Raw genomic sequence first — 9,040 nt, 5'->3', positions numbered from 1 at the left:
CCAGCTTTTCCTTTCCTTCCCCCCCCTCCGACACTCAAATCGAGGCTCGCATCTCTGCATGCCTCAAAGACATTGGCGACTGGATGTCTGCCCACCACCTCAAGCTCAACCTTGGTAAAACAGAGCTACTCTTCCTCCCAGGAAAAGACTGCCCTCTTGCAGATCTCTCCATCTCCATTGACAACACCACTGTACTTCCCTCCCAAACAGCTAAGAACCTTGGGGTGCTCCTTGACAACCAGCTGTCTTGCTCAGCCAACATAGCTGCTACAGCACGCTCCTGTAGGTTCTCTCTCTACAACATCCGCAAAATCCGTCCCTTTCTCACAAGAGAAGCGACTCAACTCCTGGTCCAGTCTCTTGTCTCCTCCCGCCTGGACTACTGCAACGTGCTCCTGGCCGGCCTACCTGCCACCGACATCCGACCGCTCCAGCTCATTCAGAACGCTGCAGCCCGTCTGGTATTCAACCAACCCAAATTCTCTCACGTCACTCCCCTCTTCCAGGAGCTCCACTGGCTTCCCATCTCGGCCCGCATCAAATTCAAGACACTGGTACTGGCCTACAGGGCAGTACACCAGTCAGCTCCCCTGTACCTGCAATCTATGGTCAGGTTCCAAACCTCCCAGCGCTCCCTTCGCTCCTCCACCAGTGCAGGTCGCCTCGCCCCTCCTTCGCTACGGGGGCTCAAAAGTCGCTCATCCCGATCTCGACTCTTCTCGTCCCTTGCACCTCAATGGTGGAACGAGCTTCCACCTTCGGTCAGGACGGCTGAATCACTGCCGATCTTTCGGAAAAGACTAAAGACTCACCTTTTCAGGCTCCATCTGGGCCCTTCTTGATCTAACTTCGTTCTCTCTCTTTCTTTATTAAAAAAAAAAAAAAAAAAATTATACTAACCTAAACTTGTACCACTAACCTAAACTTGTACCACTGTTCCTTCAGAAGTTGTAGTTGTCATAGACTGTGCTCCATAGTTGATTGCTCTATTGCGGACAAAAAATGTGTTATTGTAAGTCGCTTTGGATAAAAGCGTCTGCCAAATGACGTAATGTAATGTAATGTAGAACCTGGTTGTTTTAGTCTTCCTCTGCAGGCTGTTCTCATTCACTGTTCGTACTGAAACCTATGAAAGGTAATTCACTATCATTCAAATATAACCCACGTAATGTCACCCCAATCTCGACGTGCAAAATCGAGGCCACAGGAGTTGCAACGTTCAAACAGCGTAGGGTGAAGTGGCGGTGGCAGAGTTTTCAGTTTCCTCCTCAAAACCCACAAGAGAGCGGTTGTCAGCTTTTAGAAACCCCAAAGAGTGAAGTAGGTCAACAGTTGGGTACACCATGTACATGGGTCTGGGTATGAGCAAGTGGTTTTCTAGTGACATGAACTGGATAAATTTACAGGCGAGTAAACTGTGAGTAACTGGAGATATACGAATGTTTTACCATCTCACTGAAGTTAGAGACATGTTGTGGATATAGTATAGGAGAATATACTTGTTTCCTTAACAGGTAGACATACATCATTCCAATAGGCTTTAGACTGATGGCAAAAATATGTAGCGTTAAAGGGATAGGGATAGTTCAGTTTTGAGGGAATTTGGCTATTTTTCCTACTAATTCCTACTAACATGTGAGCTGCTACGTGATCCCATAGACCTCCAGCCTTTGAGCTAAGCTAACTGTTGCCAGTCCTTCAAACTGCACACAGAGACAGAAAAAAAGGTATTCATTGTTTTGTCTCATTCTATACGAGAGAGAAAAGCAACTCCCCCCCCAAAACTGGACTATGCCTATGACTATATCTGTTGGCTGTACCCATGGAACACCAGACACTACTGAGACAAATGAATAACCTCAACCTTATCTGTAATATTTTATTACTATTGTGTTTTCATTCTGATATACTGTACTGTAAACAATACTTTCATACTATTAAGCTATGTACAACTTAAAAGGCAATGTAGAAAATTTATGTTTTTGAAGAAAATTCAACTGACAATTTGCTTTAAAAATACCCTGCAAAGTTGGAACAGATATTTGTGTCCCAGACCTGGCTTACGTAAAATCACAAGTCTAACAGTTGTTCGGTTAGCTCAAGAAACCTTTTGCCACCCTACAGTAAATCACTGCTTATTCAAAGGTCGAGACCTTCCAATCCACCCACTCCGAGTTGGCTGCTTTTAACCCATTGATACCTGATGCAGCATTTGTGTGTGTATCCCTTTAAGACCGCGGTTCGCGGTCTTAAAGGGATACGCACACAAATGAGGGATATACACGCAAATGCTGCATCAGGTATCAATGGGTTAATATCACGCTAGGAACCAACTCTGCTGATCATCCATTTTGGTGCAAGACCACAAGGAGTTGTACGACAGAGTGACAATATGTATCTTGAATCTTGTTATCATCTCACTTTAGAACACACCAAAACAAACATCAAAACAAAACAGATCCCTGAATGTGAATCTGAATGAATGTCAATCAATTGTAGAACATTCTATCCTAAAAACAAACATTTTGATGGTGACTTACTGACTTTGAAGTGCTGTTCATCTAAAAAGTCGGCAGCTTGCATTGCTTAAGGCATGAATCTGTATCACAATTATTTGTAGACATTACCAACTAATACACAACCCAACTAATACACAACCCAACTAATACACAGCCCAACTAATACACAACCCAACTAATACACAACCCAATACACAACACAACTAATATACAACCCAACTAATACACAACCCAACTAATACACAACCCAATACACAACACAACTAATATACAACCCAACTAATACACAACCCAACTAATACACAACCCAATACACAACACAACTAATATACAACCCAACTAATACACAACCCAACTAATACACAACCCAACTAATACACAACCCAATACACAACACAACTAATATACAACCCAACTAATACACAACCCAACTAATACACAACCCAACTAATACACAACCCAATACACAACACAACTAATATACAACCCAACTAATACACAACCCAACTAATACACAACCCAACTAATACACAACCCAACTAATACACAACCCAATACACAACACAACTAATATACAACCCAACTAATACACAACCCAACTAATACACAACCCAACTAATACACAACCCAATACACAACACAACTAATATACAACCCAACTAATACACAACCCAACTAATACACAACCCAACTAATACACAACCCAATACACAACACAACTAATATACAACCCAACTAATACACAACCCAACTAATACACAACCCAACTAATACACAACCCAATACACAACACAACTAATATACAACCCAACTAATACACAACCCAACTAATACACAACCCAACTAATACACAACCCAATACACAACACAACTAATATACAACCCAACTAATACACAACCCAACTAATACACAACCCAACTAATACACAACCCAATACACAACACAACTAATATACAACCCAACTAATACACAACCCAACTAATACACAACCCAACTAATACACAACCCAACTAATACACAACTCAATCGGCAGAATAACATGACAGCATTATACGTTTCCGCAATCCACGGATACGTACAATCTCAGCGTAAATTTGAAACAAAATGTCTGCCTGTTAAGTTTCTAAATAGCAGACTCTATGACGTTAATATGTTATGCACATATCTAGAAATGTCATTTGCAACGTATTTTTGGTTCAGAAACCAACTACTGTATATATAATACTGTAAACATCCATTATTAAATTATCTTATTTGTTGCATTTGCAAAGTCAGGATTATCAATTCATCTGTTTACGGCCCTTTGGGGGAGCTGTTCTTCCCATTGCACACTTCCTAATAAACATGCACATTCCTCCAAACAATTCACACAAAGGGACAGGAGGCTGTAACAGTAGGTGGCCATATGTGTGTATTAACAACACAGAGATCAGAGACACCGACGCAGCCATGTGCCAAGGAAAAACAGACATACCCACTTCTGCTTCCTTACATTGACCTGGAACCCTCCATCGGCGAGTGCTCAGTGTGCCCCATTGTGAAGAAACCATTTGATGGTACAGTTACTGTACCATCAAATGCTTTGTACTGTCCTACTACAGTAAGCATAGCATCTGGTCTGTGGAAGTTATAGAAAAGTGGAGAGCAGTTGTAAACCTTTTGTTCCAAACATTATACATATGGTATCAACTTAAAGTTAGGGGTAAATCATTTCAAGAATGTAAGAATGTATAGTGTATGTTGTGATACTGCACGGCACGCCGTATAGCCCAGAAAAAGAGTCCACACTAGCAGGAAAAAACATGACTGCTTAGTGTGGATTTGAACAAAACAACAACAATCATAATAATAATAATAATGAATTGATATTGTAAATTATATGAATGTATTCTTGCGCTTCTCTTATGGGAAAATAAAAAATAATTGATAACAAAAAATAATAATAATAACAATAATAATAATAAATGATTGGATTGATATAGCGCCTTTCCAAGTGCTCAAAGCGCTTCACAGAATCATTATTCGTTCACACCATTCGTACCGGTGGTTCGAAAGCGTGGCAGCCACACATCGGCGCTCAACGGCCCCTCCGACCACCAATCACACGAGGCAAGGAGGGTTAAGTGTCTTGCCCAAGGACACAACGACAGCAGCTGGGGGGGAGCGGGGATCGAACCGCCAACCCTTGCGTCATTGGCCGACCCGCTCTACCTCCTGAGCTAAAGCCGCCCCATATATACTATAATAATACATCTAATACTAACAATACATTTGATTTATAAAGTGCCTTTCAAGAAACCCAAGGATGCTGTAGCCCACCTAATGAGGCAAACGGAACAAATAAGACACAAACAGAAATAATAGTGGCAATGAATGCCAGGGACGAAAGACAAACTAAAGGCCATACTGTAGGCCTCGGTGAATAGGTCGGTTTCTCTTTCACACTTTAGCCAAATGTAAAGGCACACCCATGCTCCACGGCTCACTGCAGAGAACATGAAGATGTTTCCATCTACAGCTATGCCAGACAGCTGCGTCAATATTTTTCTCTCTCATGATGTAGGCGACGTCACTGACGACGGGCTCTCTTACCTACGTCACAGTCCAGCTGTCCTGCAGGTCTTTTAGAACTTCACTGGGGATTCATACACCTGTCCAAGCAGCAGATGACCTAAGCAGATGATAAGGATGTTGCCCAGCGGTGGGAATCCTTGTAAAAATTGGAAATATACAATTCATATGTCAACCATTTCTGACAACATTGCAGACAGGGATTAGACATTTAATTCATCTGCCCTGAACCTGTCTGTTTCATGTTTGGCCACATAAAGTTGAATAAAACGAATTGGCAATTGACTAATTGACAATTCATGAGATGCGGTGGGCTAAATGCATAGTGTAAGTCTGTAGATTAATTTCATCCAGGTAGTAAGATGTGATATATATATTTATATATATATATATATATATATATATATATATATATATATATATATATATATATATATATATATATATATATAATCTATTAAGAAGGGTAAGAGGACAGGTTCAAGATGGGTTCAAGAAGGTGTAACCTAACGAGATAGTTATGTCTTTAGTCTGCCGTGCCTATATATGTATGTATGTATATATATATATATATATATATACTGTATATATATATATACAATATATGTTTTAGGACGCAGTGTAAGTGCAACAGAGGATGTCAGAGGATGTCTGGGACACAATGCATGAGGAAAAGGTTTTTTATTGTGAGCACACAGAGGTCGACAAACTCCTTAGAGAGGGAATCAGCCAATAGAAACATCGCTGCAAAAACAGGAATAGCAGACTTCTCAGTGTGATTTGGCATCAAACTCAAACAGCAGATAAGAGTGTTGGATTGATAGACCTAAATACTTGCATCGGTGCCACACAATCTTCTGCGGGTATAAATGATACAAACGTAATCAAAAATGTCTATTCCCACATATATTTCAACCCTATTCCCAAGACGATATGTGAATATGCCTCATAGCCCTGGAATGCACCCCAGCTTGTCGGCACTGGGAAACCCCCCTTAGGATTCACTATAGTGATGGAGACGATCATGATTAGGGCATGGGAAGCATGCCAAGGAGGGATTTAACTGCCGATCCGGTCACATCTTAACGTGGGTATTGTAACATACTTTTAAAACTGGACCAGTGCCTAAACGGTGCCTCAACCGTTACTTCTTTTTTTTTTTTACTGGATTAAGCAGCGTGCTCCAAACGCATGGGAGGGCGGGTATTTCACTCAGCAGCTCGGGCGTGGCACCGAAATGAGGCATCTAATGCATTGCAATTCGGTCCGGTAAGTACCGGTTGTAAAGTTACCGCGGTACCATAGTGTTACCGGGTTTCTGTCCCCCAACCCTACTTACCACTATGACTATAACATCACCTTGAACAGAAAACACTGCTCGCCAAGTGCTGTGATGATTTAAAATGAGCCAAAACCTTTGATCTGAAACGGAATTTCAGCCTCAAAAGCTATGTCAAAAAAAAGCCTGTGAGTTGCTGTGAGAGGCGATCACAGTGCACCTTACAGAAAAAGCCGTTAGAGGGGTAAAAGTGCCATAACGGTGTTTGCCCATTTCTGCACATACACCTTAACATTTCTACTGGCCATTTTTCAGCAAGCAAATCCTGCCATGCTTTTTATAAACCTGCCTTAAAATTCTCTGTAATAACACAATGCACTTCCTGTAAAGTAGCACTCATTGTCAGCATGTGGTAAGTCCATAACCTTTTTTGCATTACCCCCGCCACAATCAGTAAGAGTTGTGCACTGCCGAGTGTTCCAGCGTGAGAGCGAGCAGGTGGGGATTGTGCACGTTCACTCCTCCATGCTGAGTTACGGGTAGGGAGGCAAACAGGGCGGGACGACGTGCCAACGCTGGAACACTGTGGAGGTCAGCCAAGCTCCAGGGTTTTTTTACTCATAATATATCGTCGAAAAAGATTACCGGTATTAAGGACTACTTGCGCAATAGGGTCATTGAAAAGAAGACAGCTGCTTATTGATTGACTGTATTGTTTGAAAGACACACAGAAAGAGAAAGACGAGAGGGAATAGTAGATGAACAGCTGTGTTTTCAGAGTGGCATACGTTTGCGGCGGAGCGTGAAGACACACAGCGCCAGTCACACATGGCTGCTGCCACTGAGAGACGTCCGCTCACTTTTGTTTTTGCACCGAGGCTTCACAGATCCACGAGGAAGATGGCCGTCATTCTGCTGCTCCACCCGGCCGGCGCTCTTTACCTCGGCCCTCGACGATAACTGCAACGACGCTGTTCACCTTATTCTTTGCCCATACAAGGACGCTTCTGCATGACGTCATTTCGTAATCGTCTTTCCGGTTTTAAACACGGAAGGAGAGTACGCCTACCGCAGTCATTTAGACTTGCCAAAAAGCTGTTTTCAAGCAAAAAAACAACAACCCCAAACTGTTTTAAAGTTTTAATATTTGTCGGGTGAGAACGTAACATATATGTGACCAGTTTATCAGAATAACGCCTAGCTATCTGTCAAACCCTACTGTAGTTAGGCTACAGGCAGTGAGAAAACACTGTCGACGTGCTTTTTGTAACTAACGTTAAATGCCGACCGGGTACAGCCATCGGCTCCTCGCAGCAGTAACGTTATGAACATGTAACTGAAGTTGGCCGCAGTGTAGCTTAATTCTGAATGTTGCCAAACTTCATTCATACTGATGTTTTATTTTGAAAATGGCCGCCAACTAGCGCTGAACCGGAAGAACAAATATGTTGCGTCGATCGCGGAAGAGAGAAAAAGTGGGCGTGGTGAATAATATAATGATGCACTCCTGTCAGTTTGAACTGGCCGACCCGGCCGCGCAGGAAGCTGCCTGTGCAAGCCGCTCGGCTCCAACAGGAAGCGCTTTGTTATTCTCTGCAAATGTTTCATCACTTTGCTCGCAGGCCCCAACAGCCCGCTGCTGCCATAGTAAAAAAAAAAACACAAAAAACCTACACACGTCTATCTTATGTCATGTAGCTGACGAGGCACTATGCTGCCGAGGTGTGGGTACTGTAGTGTGGTCCCACCTTATTATTCCCCTCATTTGGCCCCGCCTACTTTGTTCTGGGATTTTCAAATTGTGTGCCCCCCCCCCCCCACCCCCCCCCAGCTACATTCTACTCCATGTAGTCCACTGACTGACTGTCGGCAAGTACCTCATACAACGCCACATCAAAAAATCCGAACTATCCCTTTAAGGATACCTACTGCAGTTTGAACAGTGTGACACAGCCTGAGCAATACACCGGAGCACTCTTTTCCGTCTGCACGTTTATTAGCGGCTGACTGACGTTTTGGACAGATATGTTTGTCTTCTTCAAAGGTCTTTTGACTCTGAAGAAGACACTGGATGATGTCACAATGTCTATAGTCTCGCTGGCCAGCCTCCTCTCCCTTCCGTCCGAGGAGTCTGGCGCCGCAGGTCTCCATAACTGGGATAAACCCTCCCCTGCTCTACTCTGCTCTCCCATTGGAGTGACTGTTTCGGTGGCAGCCGGATGTCCGCTCCCGGCTTATTACAACCTCTGTCATTGGCTCCGACCATGTCAATCAGAGCGGCTTCCGCTCCCTCCTCCCTGTGTGTCGCTGTATATAGTGCCCTGCCGCCTCAGTGAAAACAACAACGCTAACTTGCTAGCAAGCTAACGGCAGAAACCTACACGCTAGCTCGTTGCTACACGCTGAAAACGGCAAATTGGATTGTTGGAAACTATTTTCCAAGGGCACTGCCGCTAAGCGCCACCCATCGCAATCCCACTATGGAGACCTGCGGCGCCAGACTCCTCGGACGGAAGGGAGAGGAGGCTGGCCAGCCACTGATGTCTATGACATCATGAGTGATGTCATGAGATGATTTTGGTCAATAATGATGTCATAGTCATACTGATGATGTCATAGACATTGTGACATCATCAGTGGGACAAAAATGTAAACTCCCTTTTATATAAA

Source organism: Poromitra crassiceps (assembly GCF_964638095.1).
Source record: "Poromitra crassiceps genome assembly, chromosome: 8".
Lineage (NCBI taxonomy): Eukaryota > Metazoa > Chordata > Actinopteri > Beryciformes > Melamphaidae > Poromitra > Poromitra crassiceps.
Note: the sequence above shows the minus strand (reverse complement) of the source record.